General features: G+C 43.1%; 1 protein-coding gene and 1 non-coding gene across 2 annotated transcripts in view; both read left to right on the forward strand.

The window, feature by feature from the left end:
* Positions 1-24039, forward strand: part of FRY (FRY microtubule binding protein) — a 361526-nt gene that overhangs the window by 41693 nt on the left and 295794 nt on the right. The window lies entirely within an intron of this gene.
* On the forward strand, positions 5031-5103 carry TRNAD-AUC (transfer RNA aspartic acid (anticodon AUC)). Its single transcript has one exon. It is a non-coding gene; the product is annotated as a tRNA-Asp (tRNA).

The raw sequence follows: 24039 nt of genomic DNA on the forward strand, positions 1-24039 counted from the left end.
ATTTTTTAGAGCAGTTTTAAGTTCACAGCAAAAATTGAGGAGAAGGTACAGATTTTCCCATATATCCCTGCCCCACCCTTAAGCATGAACAGCCTGACCCATTGTTAACATCTCCATGTCTATTTATTCTTATGAGTGGCTGGATATTATTTTTGACAATATTTGTCTATAAAAATATTCTAATTTTTGTTGAGTTTTTTATGTTAAGAAATATCCACTAAAAAAAAAAAGAAATATCCGTTTGTTTAATAAACTTATTTTAGCATCTGTTGTAAGCTAAGCACAGTGTTAGGGCTAGGGGTATTGATCTCAGCATTTAACATCATCTTTTTACATAAAAGAATCAATATTTGGTGAATAATTGCATAGAAGATGAATAAAATGCATCCTTGAGAAATCTGACAAGCTCATAATCTATTAGAGTCAGAAGAGGGAGGAAAAAGACATATGAAGTTAAAAAATCACAATGGAGTTAATGGTTATAACAGACATCAAAAAGTACTAAAAAGAGAAAAGTGTCATACACCCAAAATTAACACAACATTGTAAATCAACTACACTTCAGTGAAAAAAAAGTCAGCGGCAAATGAACTCATCTCCAGAAGATGTTAGAGTCAAGGGACGCCACATTTTATTGGTATTTATATCTACAAAATTTCAGGGCAAAGGGCACTCCAAGTTACAGCAAATTATATTTGTAGGAAAAAATTAAAGTGAAGTGTGTTCAATATGATTTTCCCAGAAATAACAGTAGAATAAGAATTTGCATTTCTAAGCAAGGTCTTAATACCCAATATTTTAAAAATAATGAACACGAGCACTGTGTGTAATCAACCATTTGGCACTATAAATTATGTAGCTTTCAACTGCACAAAGGAAGCTTCCTACCATGTGAAATTACATTTAATGTGACATGGTATTATGTATAGTTTCACCTTTATCATTCGTGCTGTATTTTACTACAACTATTCAAAAGGTCAAATAATTCATGTGTTGGCAGAAATGAGATTAAGTCATGATACGCACCTTTAAGGTAGGGGTGGGAGGTGGTTGGAAATACTTAGAATTTCCTGATGGCTTGTTTGTAAAACTCATATAGAGTGTATTTTATTTTTTGCCCTCCTTCTCATTTTAATTGTCTTGAGGCAGGCATACAGAGGAGAACCTCGGTATCGGCCTTTCACAATTTGAAGACAAATCCTTCCTGTGGAGGCATCTCACATGCAGCCACTGTTCTACCTTGAACTCCAGCAAAATGCATAACCAACCAGCGTGACTTCATTGGTTCCAGTTGTATTACTTGTGCTTCATTTGCAACAACATTACTTCCTAGCATTGTGCTGTTTTTGCTGCAAATACAGTTGCCTCTCCGTATCCATGGGGACTGGTTGCAGGACTGGTATCCCCTCCCCGCATCCCTTGTAGATAACAAAATCCACAGATGGTCAAGTCCCTCATATAGAATAGCATAGTATTTGCTTTTAACCTAAGCACGCCCTCCTGTATACTTTAAATCATCTCTAGATTACTCATAATACCCAATACAATGTAAATGCTATGTAAATAGTTACCAGATTATCTCTGGGGGACTTTGTGGAATTTTTCTTCAAATATTTTTGATCAGTGGCTGGTGGAATCTGTGGGTGTGGAAAGCCTGGATACAGAGGGCTGAGTGTATCTAAGGTAGTGATATAAACAGGCCTGGGTTTGAGTTGGATCCCAGCTTGCTGACTATTTCTTTTTTTTTAGAATTTGTACCGTAATTTGTAATTTATTTTCCTTAAATAATAATTTGCTGCAATCCTGTCACAAATTTTTAAAAAATTTAACACAGAAAGGCAGAATTCTTAGGACAATCAAAATCATGGTGTACTTTGAATAAATGAGCATCAAATTGTGTAACTTTGCACAGTTTACCTCTCAAAGCTCCAATGTACCATCCATAAAATGAAAATAATGTTTTTGTGGGGAATAAAGGGAGGGATTGGTCCTCACACTGTGCATGGCATAGCGTCTTGCACGCACCTAGTAAGTGTTGGTGACAGGACTTGCTCAGAGTGAGGCCCGAAGCCGCCCGGCGCGCGGCCTGCCCAGCTCCCTAGGGCCGCCCAGCTGGTTGTTGTTGTTGCTGTTGTTAATCCACAGGGAAAGTGTTCTGAGTTCGAAACACTAGACCTATCTATAGACTCTGACTGTGACCTTGTCTCAAGTTGGAACTGTAAATGACAGGAAAAGTAGACAAACAAATGTTAGAGATGTTTAGGGTGCGGGAGATGTGAGCTGGCGCCATCAGGAATGTTCTCAAAGATTTGGTGCTTGAATCATGGGCAGGAGGAAGGGGTTTTCATGTTCAAGAGAATGTTTTGTGCTCACTCGAGTAAAGATTTCAAAGGGGTTCAGTGCCAAGCTTGCAAAAAAAAAAAAAAAAAAAGCCTTCTTACCATTTTGCCTGGAAGAAAAACCAGGAGCCAGCCAGCCTCTTAGCATTACAAGTTGCAGACAGGGTTGTTGGGAGGAGAGTGGGGGCCCGGGAGCCCCTCAGTTCTGAGTCTCTTTATTTAATGATGCTGTCAACTGAGGAGACCCCTCTGGTCCTCACTGTAGCCCCGCTCAGCGGCTGTAGAGGCTCGTTCTGCCACTGTGACAGTTGTGGGCGAGAACAGGGAACCCCAGTCCCCCAGGAGGAGGCAGGGTGGTTGGCCGGCTCACTGAACAGCCCTGGAAGAACTGCTTTCCCAGCCTCAAAACAGGACTCCACCCTCAGAATAAAGCTGACTTGATAGCAGCCTAACTAAGTAGCCCCATGGGGTTTCTGGGAGCTGAAAACCACAGCAGAACTTCCTCCTGACTGGGCATGACGCTCAGTCAGGAAAAAGAGGTCATTTTAGACTACAAACTTTGACCTTGTGAATAGAAGGAGAATGATATAAATAAAGACCAATAATGTGATGAAGCAAGCGGAAAAAGGATAGGATTGAAACCACTGGATCCTAAGATCGGACCCAATTTTTAAAATACCCTACAGACTCATACTGGAGAGTTTGAATCTTAACCCAGCTATCATCTCTTTATTTTTTATGTGATGCGAATGATTCGGAGCAGCTTAATATCATCTGCTCTTTCGGCATCTGTTATTTATTACCTTTTGCTTTGCACAGATGGTGCAGAATGCCCTGCGCAGTCTGCTCTGAGTGTATGAGTTTCCTATGGCTGCTGTGACAAATAGCTACAGATTTAGTGGCTTAAAGCAACACAGATCTATTCTCTTATATTTCTGGAGACCAGAAGTAAAATGGGTCAGCAGGGCTGCATTCCTTTTGGAGACTGCAGGAGAAAATCCTTTCCTGGCCGTTTCTGGCTTCTCGAGGCTGCCTGCATTTCCAGGCTCATGGTCCTGCCCACTCGGACCTCTGCTTCCATAGTCCCCGTCTCCCCACTCTGACTCCGGTCCTCCTTCTCCCTCTTAGGAGGACCCTTGTGATTACACGTAGGGCCCACCCAGATCATCTCCCCATCTTAGGATCTTTAACTTAATCCCATCTGCAAAGTCCATTTTGCCTTGCAAGGGGCCATACTCACAGGTTCCTGGGGGAAGGGGGTGGGCATTTGAGGGTCTGTTTTTCAGCTACCGCACTGAGGCTGAGTGTGCTAGACAGACAACCTAGACTGAAATCAATCAGTGGAGAAAATGGTGAAATGTTGGCAGCCGAAGGTTATGCAAGGTCAGTTTGGTCCTGTACAGAATTCTATATAGTTTAATACATTTTATATGTGAAATATAAAAATGTATTCAAGTATTATGTTTAGAAAGAGGGAGTTTCTCCCTTCACCTTCTGTAGATGTTTTAATACGTGGTCCGGAGCATCTGCATCACTCATTCTTCAGCATTTGACCTGTTAGCCTGGATAACTGAGGGCCTGCCACCCACTGGGTGCTGCTGTAAACTGCAGGCAAACCCCGTTCAAGTCAGCTCATTTCCTGTCCGTTACAGGGTGTCTTTGCTTTAGGTTTAGCATATACATTGGGTGTCAGTCCCAGCCCAGAGCAGTAACATGAACTTGCAGCCTAGCACAGCACTTCCTCGGAAATACAGCCATATTTTTCTGGCTTCCTCTTGTGGCTAGTAAGAAGCAGCAGGAGGAAAGTTCTGGGTAGAGAGCTGCCCTGGAGTGGGGGCCGGGCGAGCAGGTGGCCCTCTTGCTGTGGAGGAGGTCATCCGGGGTTCGTGGGTGACAGTACCGTGTACTGACAGTGCCTGAGGGAGCTGCCTGCGGAGGGGAGGTTGCAGCGCAAGTCCCGAGGCAGATGGAAGAACTCACTGTAGAAGCTTCTTATCCTGGGGTGTGAAGCCACGGGCTTGTGGGGGGGGGGGGCACCTGCTCAAGGCAGAAGCTGGAAGGTTGGGAATCACTTAATTGTAGGCAGTGCAGGTCCCTTAGAGGCTGCTGGGGGCCCACGCTCTCCTCCCGCTGGGAGTGCGTGTGCCTGGCCGGGGCCCCTGGACTGACCTCCGCATCCCTACCTCTGCGCAACCACGTGCGCGGTGGAGAGAGCTGAGCTGCCCACGGCCTCCTCTCTCAGTGGATGCTGGAAAACCACTCGCGTGTGGTGTCATGTGCTCCCTGATGCATAAAGGGGGTTTGCTGATGCCTAATGAAAATTCATATTTATTGAGTATTTACTCATGTGCCAGACGCTACTGTTAGCTCTTTACAGAGTTACACCATTTAATCCTCAGAACTATAGATTAAAGGTGCTCCTCTTCTTTTACAGAAAATGGGCCCAGCATGGTTAAGTAACTCACCCAAAGCCACACAGCTAGTGAGTGGCAAATTTGCCATTAAACCCTGGCAGCCCATGCTCTGTCTTCTGCTGCTCCCTACGGAGATGAGATGCTGAATGCTCTGGACTGAAGATCTTTAAGAAACTTGAGTGATAATGCAGACACTTATGAGGGCTTTACATATGTTAATTCATTTAATCCTCAGAACCCCCCCCAGGTAGGTCCTGTTAGTATTCATGGAGGAGGGGGAGGGTATAGCTCAGTAGTAGAGTGCGTGCTTATCATACACGAGGTCCTGGGTTCAATCCCCAGTACCTCCATTAAAAATAGATAGATAGGTAGATAGATAGATAGATAGATAGATAGATAGACCTAATTATCTCCTCACCAAAAAAATTAGAAAATGCCATATCTATTATCGATAGAGAAATGAAAGCATGGGAGGGGTTACGTAGCTTGTCCAAACTCACACAGAGAGTAAGTAGCACAATTTGCAGACAGGCAGTCTACCTCTGTTGCTCTAAAAAGAAAATATGTTGTCATTGAGATACAAAGATAACACCCAGTTTATAGATGATGGAACTAAAATGATGGGATTTATATTAAGATTGCAGAAGGCACTGTCATTGGTACAATACGGAAATGAATCCAAGATAAAGTCTCTCTCCTTTCCCCAGGGAGTTTGTAGCCCGAGATAAGTGGCTTAGATGCAGCCAATTATAAACTCAATGACTTTGGGCACTCAGAAGACACTGTGATGAGAGGAAAGGGGGTTCTGGGTCCTGGCTTGCCTTCTAGAGAGATAGGACGATGCCACACATCTTACAGTCTCGCCTCTTCGTTACCTGAGTGTGTAATAGTGCCTCTCTGTTCAGTACGCGTGGTCATTCCACTTCCCACAAGAAACAGAAGTAGAAGGAAAGGCTGAAGGTGACCAGCATGTTGGCTTAAACTGTGAATGAGGCAGAGTAGTCGGCATGAGGAGGGAAGTGTCCCAGGTGCAGGGACCAGTGAATAACAATGCAGGGAGGCAGGCAGGAGGTGACAAGCCCGAATAGAGGGGCTGGACCAGCAAAGCAGTGAAGTGAAGGATGTGAAATAAATTTTGGATGGACAGTGATAGTAAGTTCCTTAGAGGTCCTTAACAAAGGGAGTAAGAAATCATTGCCTAGAGAAAGGTAACTTAGTATAATGAAGGTTCTCTACAACCCTGACTTTGGAGTTTGTGTTTTTGTTTAGAAGAGTCTCATACTTAATTCAACTCTATAACAAGTGGATTGTGGTGAGATTTGGTTGTATTTTTAATATATGGTGACCTGACACCAGATTGGTGGGCCAGAAAGGTATTCATCTCAGAGGTTTCCTTCTGATGCTGATGCTGTAACAAAGAACCACAAACTTAGTGGCTTAAAGCAACCCAAGTTTGTTTTCATACAGTTCTGTACATCAGAAGTCCAGGATGCTTCTCAGTGAGCCAAGACCAAGGGTATAACTCCCTTCTGGAGACTCCAGGGGAGAATCTCTCTTCTCGCCTCTTCCACCTTCTCGAGGCTGCCTGCTTTCCTTGGCTCGTGGCCCCTTCTTCCATCCTCAGAGGCAAGAAGAGTCCTTCTTAGACCCCCACCTCCCCCTTTTTCATAATCACATCTCTCTCTTCCTTTCTCTTTTGATACCTGGATTCTGAATGTCTTGGGATTATGGCCTTCTGTTCTAAAATTATATTGCCCGAGGTGTGGCTGCATTTCAGCTAGAGTTATGAGTGAGGAAATGGTGATGAAGGTGACAAGGGAGAGTTGGAAAGTCAAAAGCCTAGGCAGGTGTGAGCAAAAGAGGAAGGAAAGAGGTTGGGGCCCCAAGAAGTATGTCCCTGTGCGTCTGAACTTTTAGTGTTAGTACAAATTGTGCTTGCCGAATGAATGAAGTTTACATGCTGCTATAAGACATACATTGTTTTTATTATTCCTAGGAAGTAACTCGTGATACAGTTATAATGTTGAACAGATGTTTATTAACCTAGATAGTGTTGACAGCATAGTATTACAAGGACTTTTCAGAAAAATAAGAATTGCGTTTGACTTGCAGAAATTATAATTTCAATATTTACTTCTCATCTATCTATTGCATTCTACATTACAACCTGGGGAGAATATAAAAACTGACCTGTATCAAACAGAAACCTGACTCTGGCAGAAGAACAGGTTTCCATAAAAATCAAGCACAAGGGACAAAAAGAAGAAGTAGGCAGATTTTATTACATCAATTTTTGTCCATTTCCTCAGTTTTTCCTGATTTATTTTAAAACCCTGGTCATACGGGGCCAGAACCGCTATTTATTATTAAATAAACATATCCGTTAGACCTGAATCCATATAAGGAGAATATTGCAAATCTTGGTTCCAGTGGTACTTTAAAGCCTTAACATTCTGGGTTGGTTTAGTAGCCTTAGGCTGTTTTTTTGTTTTTTGTTTTTGTTTTGTCCTCCATACTCTGCACTCAAATATAATTGCCAGCCCTTCTCTACTTTTCTCACTTCCTCTATCCCATTAAAGCTTGAAAGGATGCCTTTCTTACAGAACATTATTCTCACCCCTCCTTTCTTCTTCTTTATTTTGTTCTTGCCTTTCTACCTTAGCCATATGTTAGTCTCTTACTTCCTCTAATGAATAACTCCTTTCAGTTCAATGGGTAAGAGAAACCAAGCAAAACTTCACCCTTGAAGTAATTTATTAGACTAATTTTTACACTGTCTCTTTAAAATCCCATAATTGCTTTTTCATCAGGCACATTAGTTAAATTCTAAGCACCAGCAAGCAGAATCAAAGGCCTGGAGCTGTATGCTTTTTCAGCATAAAGTATTGCTGTTGCCCCTAGTTTTGCACATTCTGGTAAAAAGCGTTGATATTTCCTTTGTTTCTGCCTCAGTCATCAAGTGATATAAGGCTAAAAAATCGCAGGAAGATGACTGGAACTTGGCTAGTAGTTAAAGAAGGCAAGTCTGCTCAGAACCACAAAGATCTCCAGACTGTGTTTGAATTGTACTTACTACAGACAGGTCTCAACCCATTTGATGAGACTGAAGTGCTGTGTCAAGCATTCTGGGTCTGTGATCAGTTAGTAATGTCTGCATGGGTTCAGAATATGAGAGTAGAAAAAAATACATATATATATATATATATATATACGCCACGGATTTAACTCTTAAAATCTAGATGAAGGGTACATAACAGCCTTTTTTTTTTTTTCTTTTAAAGGCAGCATGACTTAGTGGGAAGAACTTAGGTGGGTTCTAGAATCAAGTCCATTTCAGGTCCAAATCTCTCTTGTCCTTTTGTCTAGTTTTATGACCCTGGGAAAGCCAGTTAACACTTCTTCAGTCTATGAAATGGGATTGGTAACGGCTGCGTTACCTGATAGTTGGAATCATCAATCAGGATACTACATGTCAAGCCCCTGGGCCCTCGTATCCCCATAAGTGAGCTGTAGTGGTTATTTCCTGTGCTGTCTTCCCACATTGTCACCCACCATTCTTCCCAAAGTCCTCACCAGGCCATTTGCCTCTGGTGGGAGGGAGGGATTTCCCAACTAACCAGTCACGTTACACTCCTCCCAACTCAAGCCAGACCAAGCCAAGTCCTTCCTTGGGGAATTTGCAGACTTAAGCTGGGGAAGGAGAGAGGTTTTCTCTCCATTGGCTTGTGTCCCCAGAGTGGGGATTCTCGTCCCCGTGACAAAGCCATCTACACTGGAGACACTGAACTCACATGCAGCACCTGAGTGGCTAGTTCCAGTGACTGAGCCCCTGGACCCTCTCCTCCCAAAGCCTGGGTGTTTGGTCATCTTTCCCTTTGATTCCATAAGCTCCACCCCCAACTTCCACTCCAAACACCATAGGCTTCTAATCCTATTTAACTTTAAACTAGATCCGGACTCAAAACAGATCTGACTGATATTCTAATTATTATTGTTCCTATTTCTTAAGAAGTTTGATTTCTACAGATTATCACTTTATTTCATCATTGCTCCTCTCTTGACATTTTCCCCATTTTTGTTGTACAAGGAGGCCTTAAAATCCAAAGTGGCTTTTAAAGGCTTTGCTTATAAGCATGTCGTGTTAAGTAACTGAGCTATATATATTTACTGTTATTTACATATTGGGAAAATTGGTTTCTTGCAGTGGCATAAGGAGATAGCATTTATATCCTACAATGGGCAGTACTGAGGAGTCTGTCAGAAGTTTGGTACTATATGGTGCAAATAAAGCCCCAGTCATTGTTTTAGAACCTGTTTCGGGCAAGTCAGCTGCCCGCAAAGAAAGCTTGGCTCCACCTTACAGCTCTGATCACGGAGGGGCCTGGGTAGTCCTGGGCGGACCCCAGCATCATCCTGGTGGGAACTGGGCGTGGAGGGCCTGCCATTCTTAGCCTATGGCATTTCATCCCTGTCACACCCCACTTGCCCCACTCCAGTGTCTGACCATGGTTGGTCTTCCAGAAATGTTGATTTGATTGATTACAACCACAAGCAGAGAGAAAACACATTAAACTAATGTATCTCTTCCCTAAATCTCACCCCAACCATTTCCCCTCCCTGTCTTCAGGCTTTTTCTGTCTGAATGCACCTTTCTACACTCAAAAATCCTCTTCTCAGTTCTTTTAAGAAGAAATTTCATTTCCAATGAAAATTCTAAATTCAGGAGAATGATTTTTCCATAAGTTATGTAGAAAAATCAGACCCATTGCTTTCAATTTATTACACACACACACACACACACACACACACAAATTACCCTTGCCCTTAAGAAATTCCGTATATTATTTTAGAAACTTACACACATGAAAAAGTTGGAAAACCACAAATTCACAAACTCTCATAATCAGGAAAAAGAGGCAGCCAGGGAGAGTCCTTTCAGTTTTCCATTTTTCCCATCAAACTGCTAAGCACGAATAGAGCAAACACTTGCTCATTAATTTGTGCCTTAACTAAAAGCCTATATAATCCTTGCAGTCTGTTACCCCAACTCAGCTTTTCATTGATTTTTAGTTGTTTCACTTTGGTTGGACATTTATATCTTATTCATTGTAAACTTTTCATGAACCAGATTTGAATGATGTTTTCATAATCATCTTTTGGTTCCTATGTATACATTAGGTACTTAGTTGATAACTGAACAGGGAATTATGGTGAAAATAATGTCTTTCAGAAACTGATAGTCTAGTGGGAAACAACAAGATCAACTCAATGATGACTATAATTTCCCAAGAGCATTCAAATAAATAATTTAACAAGCATTCACTTTAAAGCTGAACTAGGGCTGCATTATGCAGTGTGGCCGAAATTGCTGTGCCCCAAAGCACACGGAGAACTATGTAATATGTAGAACCAGCCGAGCAGGCGAGTAGAATGTTCTGGACAGTCAGGTGTTCTGGGTAATACAGTTTCAGAATTTGGGGAGCTGTAAGAGTCTTTAATCCAAGCCCTTCATTTTGCAGCTGGGAAAACTGTAGCGCAGAGAGGTGATGTTCTCCAGATCACACAGTTAACTAGCAGAGAGCTCTGTCTCAAATCTTCAAACCCCCAAGTGCTGCTTTTTCGAACAAGTAGGATTAAATAAAATAAACCTATATGAAACTTGTTGCAGAATTTGTCTTCTTGATGCTGCAGAGCTAAGCCATGGTGGGAGAAAACAAACAAACAAACAAACAAAAAACAACAGAGTCAGAAAGTCCTCTCCTAATGATTGTGTGACCCCAGGCGTGTCATTCAGCCTCTCTGAGCCTCAGTTTTCTGCTCTGTGGGATGAGAGTGACAGCCAGCTGCCTCAGAGTGGATTTCAGCATCCAACAAAACAGCTGTCTGAAGATACTTTGTTAATTGTAAAGCATCATGTAAATGTGAGGTATTATTATTTTTGCTGTTGGGATCTTGTATCACCTCAAGACCCTTGTTATGAGCTTCCATCACATGGGATTTCTGGGACTAGAGAATGCCAGTTGAGGGAATGCAGGCCACACTGGATTTTACTCTGTCCGTACGTACTCACCCAGTGATGTGACTTGAAAGCATTATTAAAAGTAAAGGCTGTTTTTAAATTAAGCTTTCAAAAGGAGTGTGATTATTTTTAGTGGCTCTCCATCTAGAGCCATAAAGGAAAACATTGCTCTGATTAATGTCCTAGCCAGGTGTCGCTCTTTTCTGTTATTTCCTCTAAGAACAGGCCTGTTAGCTAACTTTTATTTGTCCATTTCACACTGAATTTTTACCTCTTTCTTATGTTCCTGCCCAAATTTGAGGTAGTGGAGGTCAATGAAGGTAAATGGGAATTTTGTTCTCCTCTCTCACCACTGAAAACTTGTGAATAGCTGTTTTAACAAGTGCTAGGTCAGGCCATTGGGAGTGTAGCTGCAGTGGGGGGGTTTAAATCATCACCAAAACAATAACAACTCATGACTGGGCTACGTCAGAGGAGAGGGCGCTGAGTAGCCCGCATCTCTTCCTGTGTTCAGAAGACAGAAGGGAGCTACCACCAGCCACTCAATTCAGTGCCTCCACAAAAGGAAATCTCCCCGGCTCTGAATGTGGAGATTGTCCAACACGTAAAGACAATTGTCTGAATAAAACTAGAACAAGAATTCTTGGGTGGGACACACAAGTCCCTTTTCCATCACTAAGATTCGCTTGCAAGTCTCCACAAAGTTGACCCTGTTGTTCTGTAGTAAAATGGGGAGAACGCACCATTTGAATCATGGAAACCCAGAAATAATCACCAGAAACATTATTTTAGCCAGTGGCTTCAAATTTCTTTTCAGAAAAAAAAAAAAAAAAAAAGGTTTCTACTTAAGGGCAGCCATTGATTGATTTTAATTTTACCTCCTTTTCTGCATTGAATACTCTTGATTTTGAATAGAGCAAAATAAAGCAGGAGAGGAAGAGAAAGGCAGTAAATATTGATAAAGCCTGTTTTTGATGAAAATGTTACAATGTGTATATTTAAGTACATATTTACGTGGCTTGGTTATAGAAATAAGAAAAGATACGAGCTATAAGTAGTGAAAAGATGCTTCACATAACTTAGGAAAGAGGTATGTTTACAAATTACTGTAAGATATTCAGTGTTTGAGTATAATTTCAGGTGTTCTGTTTTTGTGCAGACACCCTCCTGCATTCAGTCTAGCGATGCTGCGAGGTTCCCTGGTCATCTTTGTCTTCATGTCTTGCTAAGACACCTGGTGGCAGCTAACGTGTTGACCTACCCACGTTCTCCCCCTGTCCTCTGGAACAGCACCCTCTCCCAATTTCCTCATACGTCACTGGCTGCTCCTTTTCCATCTTCTTTGCCGGTTCCTCCTCCCTTGCCCAACCACTAATGCTGAGTGTCCCAAGACCCTGGGTCCCCAGCCTCCTTCTTTTCATTATGTGAGGTCATCTCCTCCAATCCCGTCTGCTGATAGTACCCCAAGTCTCTGGTCCAAACAGATATTCTAAATGCCTTTAAGGCAGGAAAATGGATGTGGGGCGTGAGAAGGGCCATGTGCCAGGCTTTGGTTGAGCCCCTGGGACGTGCCCCGCCAAGTGTGGGTCCTTGGCTTCACGCAGGAAAGAATTCAAGAGCAAGCCACAGTTGAGTGAAGGTAGATTTATTCATGAGATACGTTGAAAGGCAAGGGAAAGGCCACGAGGTGTGGGTGTGGGTGTGGGTGCTCAGATTAAAAGTAGGTACACATTCCATAGACAGAACGTGGGCTGTCTCAGAAGAGGGAGAGAGAGGGGTGGCCGAGAGGCACCCTGTTGCTGGTTTTTATGGGCTTGGTGGCTTCATATGCTAAGTGGAAGGACCAGTCTAAGTAGCCTGGGGAAGGGGCTGGGATTCCCAGGAAGTTGGCCATTTCCCACCCTTCGACCTTTTGTGGCTAGCCTGGGGACTGCCCTGGTGCCTGTGGGCGTGTTATTCACCATGTTAATATATTACAATACAATATATTACCAGGGACTGCCCTGGTGCCTGTGGGCGTGTTATTCACCATGTTAATATATTACACCGTCTTGAGCCTCAAGGCCTAGGGGGTGGGGGTTGAATCTTTCACCGTTTTGATGTTAACTGCTGTAGCCTTCCTTGAGTGGCTGTGCCCTGCCCCTTCCGTCCTGTCTCACCTTCACTTGGAGGTCTCGGAGGCATTTCATACTTAGCAAGGCCAAGACGGAAGTTGATTTTCTATCCCATACCTGTTCCTCCCCCACTTTATGCATTTCAGTAGATAACACCGTCAGCCAACATCAAGGCAAAAAGTCCAGCGCTCATCCTTGATTATTTTCTTACCTTCACCCTCCGCAATCTGTCCTGTCAGCCCTGCCTCCAAAACAGCTCCCAGGCCATCTCCTCCTTTCCGTTTCCACTACCCACCTCCCAGTCCAAATCACCACCGTTTCCGACCCTCGCCTGTTGCACCAGCTGCCACGTCATCTCCCCGATTCCGTTCCTCAGTCGCTGCAGTCTCTCCTCTGCACAGCAGCCACGGTCACCTTTTAGAAACTATATCACACCCCGCTTCCCAGTGGCACCCTATCCCCCCTGCCGCAGCATCCAGACCCTGCCCTGGTTTACCAAGCCCCCCGCACCCTCTGGACCCTGGACCCTGAGGGACCCTGAGGGGCCCTGCCTCGGGCTCCAGCATTGTTTTATATCACTCTTCCTTTTTTCACACCCCAACTCTACTGTTCGCTTTTTGTTCTCTGACACATCGGGTAGTTCCTACCACAGAGCTTTTTCTATGGTCTTTCTGGTCTCAAAGCTCTTACCTCTCATCTCGGAGTGGTTGGATCCTTTTTAACGTTCACATCTCAGCCTAACTCCCCTCCTCGGAGATGCCTCCCACGACACCCTTACACTCGTCGCCCTCTGTCACGTCACTCCGCTTGAATTTTCTGCTGTGTATTTGTTACTAGCTGACATCATCTTGCTTCTCTATTTATTAAGTTTTACTTTTTGGCCCTCGAGTGGGCGTATACATCTATACCTATGAGAGCTCTGAGGGCAGGAGCCTTGAAGATCTTATTTGCCATAAAAGCTGGGTGCTTGGAACAGTGCATGTAGTAGGTGCTCAAGAGACGTATTTTGAACAAATACATGAATGAATTCAAGTAACAGGGAAATCTGTTAAGGGGGAAATTGATGACATTTTCTGTTTTATTTCATAGTGAGGTCTTGGCGGATCTAGCTAGATTCCTAAGGAGTAATCAAAAAAAAAAAAAATCAAACTTCCTCTTACTTGGCTGATTCAGTTCATTGAAACCTCTTCTGTGTTTGTGACCAAGGCAGCCGTAAAGAAGAAACAGGATGGCGCTGTACGTCTAACAGATTTCTGGTTAGATGCACAGAAGTAGGTCGTGCGCTGGGAGACAGGATCCTTACAACCAATGATGTCTGGATTCTCATTTGTCTAATGAGATTACGGCCGTAAACTTCAAGTGGCTGGCACAAAGTCTGTAGTGCTAAGAAGTACTCTCGTGGAGGCCCCAGTTCTTTCCTCAGTCTTTCCTCCTTTTTCCTGCTACGAAATGAAATAAAAAGTACAGCAGGCGTGGTACTGGGACGTTCTTGGTCAGAATTAGCCAGATCACAGGTTCTCACCTGTGGAGGGGCTCAAGCACCCATGTGAACCCGAGTCTGCCTGACTCTCAGCTAAGCAGGAGATGTGAGTCCAAGCACGTTGACCCATTTAAAGATCCGGGAGTAAGGAACTTTCTATTTATTTGCCTCGGAAGCACTATTTATGGTGTTCTAATCACGTGGCACTCGTCGGTCTGTAATTATAGAGTTTTGCATGAGAAAAGTATAGAACTCTTGTTTGATTTATCCTTTAATTTATCCTGGGATTTAGTATTGAAAATAGTCTTACTTATTATTGGAAATAGTTTTGTAAGACCTGTAGCCAGTCCCCTATTCCTTTTCTCATTTCACAATTGCAGAGTGATACTGGTGTCATTTTCCTCTGTTTTGAGCCCCACCCTTCCTGTTGCTAAGCAGATGAACTGGATTGCATAAACTGTCAATTACTCAGCTGTGACAATGAAATAGACAGGCCAGCAATAGCCAGAAATGAGGACAGCTACTCCTAGCACTTGGATTTAGGGTAGATGATGAAGAGAGAGTGAAAAGGCAGTAGGTGAAGTTAGTGTAAGCAAAAGTTTGATTTATAGTTACCAACTGGGACAATTTGGAAACAAGACAAAAAGTTCCTCTTTCCCGAACTTTCTTTACATAGATTTTCAGAAGGACCTGAGCAAGCTCATTCTCCTTTCAGAATATTTATTGAAGTGAGATTTTTCCCCCCATGGTAAATGTAATTTCCTATCATGACCAAAAGAAAAAGAAAAGAAGAAAGGATATTATTAGAAGGAAAAAAAGGTAACATAATTCTACTACTTTAATACAAACCCTATTAGCATTTGGGTACATTTCCTTCAGAGATTTGTACTCATTATATTAGAGTAGACTGATTTGTTTGTGTATTTGTTTGTGCCTAGTTATAATTTATATACTTTGATCCTTAGTTTTCTTTATTGAGTGGCAGTTTATTTATTTTTAATATTTCACATTAGGTTGACTCCCAAATCTGAAGTCAGTTCTAAAATCTGTATGTATTAGAGGAACATATTTGCATTTCTAACCCACAAAAAAGGTGGGGAGGGGCTAGCATTGCTTTTGGCAGTAAATCTTCACTCATCTCATTTACTCACCTTCTTTTTTTAAACAAAGCAGGTTTAGCATGGCAGGTATCCACCAAACATTTGACTCTCACCAGGTCACCTATGGCTCCCCGTCGAAATTTTCCATAAAACAAGCATTAAATAGGATTACAAAGATTTCCTCCTGGAGCCCTAACGTTTACTGACTCCACTCACCTGTGAGACTCTAATAATGAGCATAATGCCGGCTCTGACTCCCCAGCGAGAGGTAAACAGTGTGTACGGGCATAGTTAGCACGCTGTCGGTTTGTAACATCCGGGGATTTGGGGTTTTTTTGATGAGACATTCCCCTCCAGACACGTTAGTGGCTTCCCAGAGAGCTTCTTGCAAATAGCTCATGGAAACAGCAAATAATGAACTCAAAAAACGTGTGCTGTGAATAAAACGCCAGAGGGCGCTAGAGTAACGTTGTAACGTGCCCCTGCTTTTCCCTTCGCTCCGCTGTTAAAAAAATAAAATAAAGCCTTTAAAATAGTGCACTAACTTGCCTTGAACACATTTACACCATTTACACCACACAGATTTATGATGTGAGTCAAACATTTGTTGTTATTTATTAGCGTTTTCTCAGAAGCAGGTCTTTTCTTCCCACGCTGAAATTAAGAAAGGAATCTTTAACAACCTCTTCGTAGACAGTTTTGTTTTGTTTTTTTATGGAAAGCACATTCTTATTCTTCCAAGAATGTGAATCTGTCCTCTCCCAAGAGATAGCCAAGTGTGTTAAAATGTTTTGTAATTCTAATCTGCTACATATTAAAGAAATGAATTGTTTCCCAACCTGCTTTTAGAATCATAGAATGTGGTCATTCGATCAGTATATGCCTACTATTGAATTTAAAATAAAACATATGACTGCCTCAGGATAAAATATCAGTGCTAAAAATTATGAGTAGTTAGAAAATCACACTGGTATTTATTCCTAAACAACCAATTTAGTTTAACCAGAAGTTTTTATTTTTCAATGTTAAGCTATTTTGACATTCTAAATAAAGTATTTTTGTTCAATGTAACTTATTTTAAAAGTATAAATTTAGTGCCTAATGTTTATGTGTCTGTGTGCCTACAATTGCCTTTTAAACCATCCTGCCCTCAAGACCGGGCAGTCTTCTTAAAGAAACAGAGTATTTTCTCTTGAAGAAGTTGTCACATGACAACTTAAATAATCCAAGAGGTAAATACTACACGCCGGACATACAAGATTTCACAAATGTGCATCAGATAAAATACTGTGTGTTCAAAGGATGGAGATACTACAGGACCAGAGGACTGGGGAGACTCTACAAGGGGAAGAGCTAGCTGGGCTTGAAGGACGGGTAGGACTTGGTTAGGCAGGGACCAGGTGACTCTGGCCCAGCTAGAAGGGAGAGCGGGCAGCAATTCGTGTGCAGCAACACATCCTGGTATCTCTTCATCCCTCCAAAGAGAGGTCCCAATCCAAAGTGCTAAATGTCATTGGTTTTCTGTTATTGCTTTGTTTTTCACGTTGTGGGTTGGAATTTTTTGGTGGTTGTTTTTTGTTTGCGTTTTGTTTTAGAGTTTGTTTTGTTTATTGTTGTGGTGCCTCTGTGACCAGAAAAAAACAAGTCCCAACTGTCTATAAGATGGCAATTCATTCTCCATCCCCAGTGTTCCTGATATTTCTCCTGGCCTTTCATGACTGTCGCAGCCAGATCGGTGTGTGCTGCTGCGAGCCCAGCCAGGCTCCTCAGGAGGGGGTGCTCCATCCTCAGGGTTCCCCCAGCACCCCATCCGGGTATCCCGATGTGCCTGGGAATGGGTCCTCTCCCTCCAGCGACTGAGGGTAGAATTATGCCCCTATTTCATCTTTGTTGTCCTAATACACTGTGCACATTGGAGCTTGGTAAATATTTCTTTTATAATTTAAAAATATTTTATTAGTGTAAAGGCATTATAAATGCACTGTGGAAAATTAGAAAATACATAGAGCAAAAATATTTCTTGAAAAATAGCATTTTCTCACAGTTTACTGTTAATATCTTAAAGTATCTGTCCTTCCAGACTTTTTCCTATACGTGTCTATATTAATCTGTCTTTCTATTTATCTATCTACCTACCTATCTAGGTATTTTAAAATCAGATAATATTATAATACACACTACTTTATAATGTGCACTGTTTTATAGCCTGTTTTTTTCATTTAATAATCTCCGCTTTTCCATGAAAATAAGTATTGATCTTCATATGATTCCTGCCAACAAGCTCACTGCATGCAAATCTTCCTAGAGAGTGCTTGCTAAAATTCATATTCCTAGACCCTAACTTGGGTCTGCAGATTCAGAATCTCCAGAGTTAAGGCCCTGGAATTTGTATTTTGGCAAATGTCTAAATGCCCCAGTCTCAGTCACTGATCCGCAGCGTCGTTCTGAGGACCTGAATAGATTTCCAATGTTTAGATACACCGCAATTTATCTAACCAATCTGTCCTGGTTTAATTTTTCATCATCTTGAGCCAGGTGGTCAACATCATTAAGTGATGAGCATGACAGGTTGAGATGATAAACATGTTAAATCTCTGTGAACGTCAGCACAGACTCATCTATTAAGTGCTAGTATAAAGAAATTAAATCTGTGCTCCATATGTTTAGGGGGATCTCTGGTGTGATCCCAAAGCCACAGGACAGATCACCATAAAATGAGCTGAAGTAAAACTACTGCAGTGGCCTTTCTTTCCCCTTTCTTTCTTTATTCTGTCATCCATCTGCCACGGGGACATAAATGTGTGTGCCTGTGTGGGTGGCCAGGTGACTCGGGGCCTCATTTTTAGTGCTCTCTCCTCTGGGTGATGCGGACGCATTGACCTTTTTGCCTCTGAACCCTTTTGATGTCTGCTGACAGATCCTTTCTTAACACCACGTAACACCAGTGATTAAGTTATAATCAGACAGCTCTGCCCAGCCCAGATTATTTCATCCTGATGTGTTGATACAGTGGCCCATCACTCCCAAGTTCTTAGCTGCCCTAGGGAAAGAATCTGCCCCAGATTTTTTTCATACCTATTTCTTTCCTTTGAACTGTTTTTTGTAGTTCCCTCAGTTTCATGATATAATGACAATGGAATTAAACTTGAGCAGCTTAGAATCAAGTAATTACATGACACTTCAGTAATAATTACTAATTGATCCCCACCTACCTGGGTGACCTCTGGTGGCAGTGAGTTTCATAGTGCTCTGATGGACAGGTGGTGAGGCTCTATTTGGCCTGTCATGTATGAGATCCAGGTAATTAGGTTAAAAAAATGTTCTTCACAGACCTCAGATGGGCCACATTTGTCAAAAGGCTGGGTATGGACACCTAGACACTGTTAGGTTGGTGTTTTCTAATCTGTTAAGTATAATATTACCGATTCTGTTTCAACACAGTAGGGCTGAGAAGTCCATTCATTTGTTCACTCAGTAGTTCCTGCGCCCTCACTGAGTGCGGGCGCCGTGCTAGGCCCTGCGGTCAGCGGTGAACAGATTGACGTAGTTTCTGCTCTCATGGAGCTGACAGTCTAAGTGACCAAAGACAACTAAGCAGGCAGTTCCTACAAACACAGTAGGAACGACTGAACCCAGGCGTAGAGTGTTGGGAACGGCTTCTGCAGGTTAGGTCCAGACACATCTAAAGGGCAGATAGGAGCTGATTAAAGAGGGCAGGAGTTGTCTAAGGTGAAGGAACACAGTCTACAAAAGCCCGTGAGGCACCAATGCCACATTCAGGGGACTGAACGAGCCCACTTGGCTGGAGCTGGAGCCAGAGCTTCACTGAAATCGGTGAGCCTGGCCAGGTCACCCGGTACCTGGGAAGACTTGGTAGGGAGCTTGGGCTTATTATAAGAATAATGGGGAGCCACTGATGGTGTTTAAGAAGAGAAGTATAACCGGATACATGTTTTAAAGCCATCACCCTGGCAGAAGTAGGAGGAATGGGTTGAAAAGTAGTGAGACAAGAGGCAGGAAGATCAGACGGTTCCCTCTTGCCGTCTTCCAGCTGAGAACTGGTGCTGCCCCGTGACAGGAGGATTCATTCATTGTTTATATTTGTCTAGTCTGACAGTTTCATTTATAGTATTACACTCGGCTGATTCTTACTAGGAGCCAGGCACTATTCTGTTTCAACAGTCTCTATTTTTTTTTTTTTTTGAGCTTACATTCAGGTGAGGAGAGACAGACAGTAAACATTAAAAAAAATTAATACCATAGCAGCATGATTCACAATGGCTGAAATGTGGAAACAACCTAACAGTCCATGGATAAACCAAAGGTGGTGTATATATACCATGGAATATCATTCAGCCCTAAAAAGGGATGAAATTCGGATTCTTGCTACAATGTGGATGAACCGTGAAGACATGCTAAGTAAAATAAGCCGGACACAAAAGGACAAGTACTGTATGATTCCACTTGCATGAGGCGCCTAGAGTAGTCAGGTTCACAGAGGTGGAGAGAAGAGAGGTTACCAGGGGACCGGAGACTGGGGTTAGGGGCGGGTGAGGATTTTCTGTTTAATGAGTACAGTATTCCTGTTTGAGAAGATGAAAAAGTTCTGGAAGTGGATAGCCGTGATGGTCGCACAACATCATTAGTGTACTTAACGCCACAGAATCATACATGTTCAATAGTTAAAATGGTAAATTTTATATTATATATATTACACCACAGTTTTAAAAAAAAACAACAAAAACCTCATTTCCTCCACAGCCAAACATCCCATGAGGCTCTGGGGTAAAGAAATGCAGGAAAGAGCGACCAAAGCAATGTGTCGGGTAGATTTTTTTTCTGGGCAAAAAGTCTCACACAGATGGTGGTAAATTCAATGAAGCAATAAAGCAGACGTGCAGGGGGAGCAACTTGGAGGGGCAGGTGGGTCTGGGCTCTTTCTTTAGGTGACGTGGTCAGAGAAGGACTCGGAAGAAGTGACAGTTGAGTTAAACGTGATGGAAGGACTCAGCCTTGCAGGGACCTGGCGGGGGAGCATCCCGGGCAGAGAGCGCGCGGGGGCCCAGGCGCTAAGGTCGGGAGGAGCGTGGCCCGGAGAGCAAAGCACCCGCGGCTGGAAGGCAGTGGGCACAGCAGGCGTGGTAGGAAATAGAGGATAAGGCAGGAACCAGATTCCACGGGCTCGAAGGTCCCGTCAGGAACGGAGGTGAGGTTTATGCTAATTACTAGGGAGGCACTGGAGGCTTTTAAGCACAGCAGAGATGTGATCAGGATTTTGGAACAGGAATGTGGCCCAGCTGTGAGATGAGAGCCTGGGGAGGTGGAGGTGGGGGACATGAGGCTGCTGTCTGCAGTACTGGGGTGGGGGTGAGTGATGCTGGGATACAGAGAAGGGAGTGGATCTAAGAGCTCCCAGGGGCCGAGCCCCGGGACGGCCCTCCTGACTGACCGTGGGCCGTGAGCTCTGCAACGCCCCAGCTTCTAGCCTGGGCTTCCGGATGGACGTGGGGGCCGCCGTGGGGCCTGGGTGTTGAAGTCCTGTGACAGACACACGGTTGAGGCCTGCGCTGGGCTTCCTCCAAGGAGGCTGTATTTGTAAGGAGATGTGTAGTAAAGAGTAAGAGCTTTGGCTTTGGGGTCGAGAGGCTTGGGTTTGCGTGAGCACCGCTTACCAACTTGGGAAAGATACTTAATCTCTTTAAGCCTCTGAAAATGAGGCTAGTAGGAAATCTGGGTGCAGTGGGACCCCTAAAAATGATCAATGCCCTTCCCTTCTGTGAGCCCCACCTCCCCAGCCTCACTGGAGGAGAGCCATGGCTCCAAAGCCAGTAACACAAGGTTTGGCCTGAAGGGCCCATCAGGTAGATCTCAGAGGACACCCCATTTCTGCACTTCCCTAAAGTAGCTGACAATGGAAAACAGTGTTAACCTGCAGCCTGTGGCTAAGCCTCCGGTGAGCTGTGAGTCCATATAGGCAGACACGGGCAAGGTCAACCTGCAGACATCTAAAGCCTTCTGGCAACAGCAACAACAAACGTTGTTAAGTAATGGTGAGGAGGAGGGAGGGTTTGGGGGGTATGACGGTGGTCCTCATTCACAATAATAGAAAAAGCTAAAAGGCAAGAATAAATCTAAAAGATACTCAGGTCCTCATGGAGAAAATTACAAAACATTACTGAAGAACATAAAATAAGGTGCAAAGCAAAGGAGAGAGACCACATATTCCTAGATGGTAAAATTCAATATCAAAATTGATTTTTACCAAATTGACTTTAAAACAATAAAATTTAGATCAGACTCTCAGGAGGTTTTGTGTGGGTGTGTGGGTGTATGGAATTTTATAAGCCAATTCTAAAATTCATATGAGAAGCACAAAAAGCAAAATGTTTGAAGACCATCTGGAGAAACTTGCCCTATCAGATGCTAAAACTTACTTGAAACCCATCCTGATTTAGTCAAAGGAGCGCTGACGCAAGGATAGAAACAGACTGAAGTAGAGACCCCAGAAACAAACCCATGCCCATATAGAAACGTGATGTATGTCCTCAATATTGGCGCGGCTCATCAGGCGAGGGAAATGATTGATATTCAGTCGTAGATCAAGTAGGAGAAATGATTGACATTTAACTCATTACACATTCATACAAAAATAAATTCTAGGTGGATTAAAGACCTAAATGTTAACCAACACATAAGAAAAATACCTTCAAAATATCATATTACGGAAGAATTTCACAGACAGGATACAGAAAATGCAATCATAATTGATAAATCTGACTATATTAAAATTCAAGTTGTCTGTTTAACAGAAAATACTATAAACAAAATAATAAGCTACGTAATGGAAGGAGGTATTGGCATTGGCTGTAAGTTACTAAAAATTAGTATCCAGAATGTATTTTAAAAATATAAATCAATAAGTTATAGGAAGATAGCCTAACATAAAACTGGGCAAAGAAAATGAACAAAAACACACAGAAGAAATTTAATTGGTGTGAAAAGACACCCCGTCTCCCTAGTTACGAGGATGTGACATAGAGCCTTACAGCTACCTGTGCAGTTGCTCAGCCCCCTATGATGTTCGTGGTAGGTCGAAGGTTCCCAGTCTTTGGGAGTTCCCAGGGTAGCACTGGCTTGGAGCTAAATGCCAGGTTGGTGTCTAACTCTTTAACCTTTGCCGAAGCTTAGAAGGTCAATAGCCAGAGTGATACAGAATTCAGATCTTGAGCCAAACTGTGCCGGATTTTTGGAGAGAGTGGAATTTGGATGAAGACTTGGTGAGGCGGGGAGGCCCAAGGCTATAGGGATGAACAACCCAGATCGTGTCACAGCCAGGGGGCAGCTAAAGTCACGGGAAGCCAGATCGTGAGCTGAAATTTATGCCAGGTCCATTCTTATGCTCATTAAGTGTTGGACAAGTGAAGGCTGGTACTCTAGGCAGGCTGAGCCTCATGTGAAAGGCAGTGACTCTGAAAATGACATAGTACAAACCTGTGGCCACCTCTGGCCACCTGGTCACCTCTGTCCAACAAGGACACCTCTGCAACAAGCAGGCTTTTCTCAGTCTTAACAAGTAAGCAGTGTCTCTTGAGCAAGACTAATCACCCAAAGTCAGAATCAGAGTCCTCCCCGCTTAGCTGGGGTTCTTAGGTAATGCTGTTTGTGCGTTCAGTGTGTCATGATTGAGTGTCTCACGTGGACCAGACACTGTTCTAGGTGCTTGGGATACACTGATGAGTAAAATAAACAGAGATCTCTGTCCTCCTGGAATTTATACTTTAGAGGGAAGGGAGACATTATCAATAACCAGAATGAATAAGTAAATCATTTATCTCAGATTTGACCCCAGATCTACTGAAAGAAGAATGTATATTTTTAGCAGTTCTTCCAGTAATTTATAAAGTTTGAAAAACACTGCAAGTCTTGGAATCATTGGCTTTTCCACTCATAATTCTACATCCAACTGATCACGGTTGGATTGGCTTTCTGCCAAGTCAACACCTAACCTGTTCTTGGTAATGGACAGTTACCACATCTCTTGGTGGTGGCGATGGGAAATAACATTTGTGAGCAGATATTATAGGCAACACTCACCACGTCATTTTGAATTCGGGACAGCTTCCTTTGCTATAAATGTGCCTGTTTCTTACACCGAGCAACTACTGGCTGTAATTAAGGCGACTTTAATGGCAGCGAGTGGTTTTGTTATGTTGTGCGCCTTGCTATTCTGGACCAATTTATTTTAGTCCTGGTACATCTGGTTCTACCAAAAAATATTGACTCCTTTGCTAAATAAAGGCATTCTCACAATTTTCTTCCTTTGAACACAAAGACGTAGGCAGGCGGTTAAGAGCCGAAGACAGTAGTCAGAATGGCCTGAAGTGTTTTGTCACCTCCACCCATCGGTGTCCACCACTGCCACTTCCAGAAGCTTCTCTCCACGTTTCTCTCCCAAAACAAAACATCCACTTTGGGGATCCAGCTCCTGGGGAGTCTTTTCCATTCATACTTCCCTGCTCATCCCTAAACAAAGCAGTTACCTTAATTTTCCACGCAGACAACACCTACTGCTA

This window comes from Camelus bactrianus, chromosome 14 (assembly GCF_048773025.1).
Source record: "Camelus bactrianus isolate YW-2024 breed Bactrian camel chromosome 14, ASM4877302v1, whole genome shotgun sequence".
NCBI lineage: Eukaryota > Metazoa > Chordata > Mammalia > Artiodactyla > Camelidae > Camelus > Camelus bactrianus.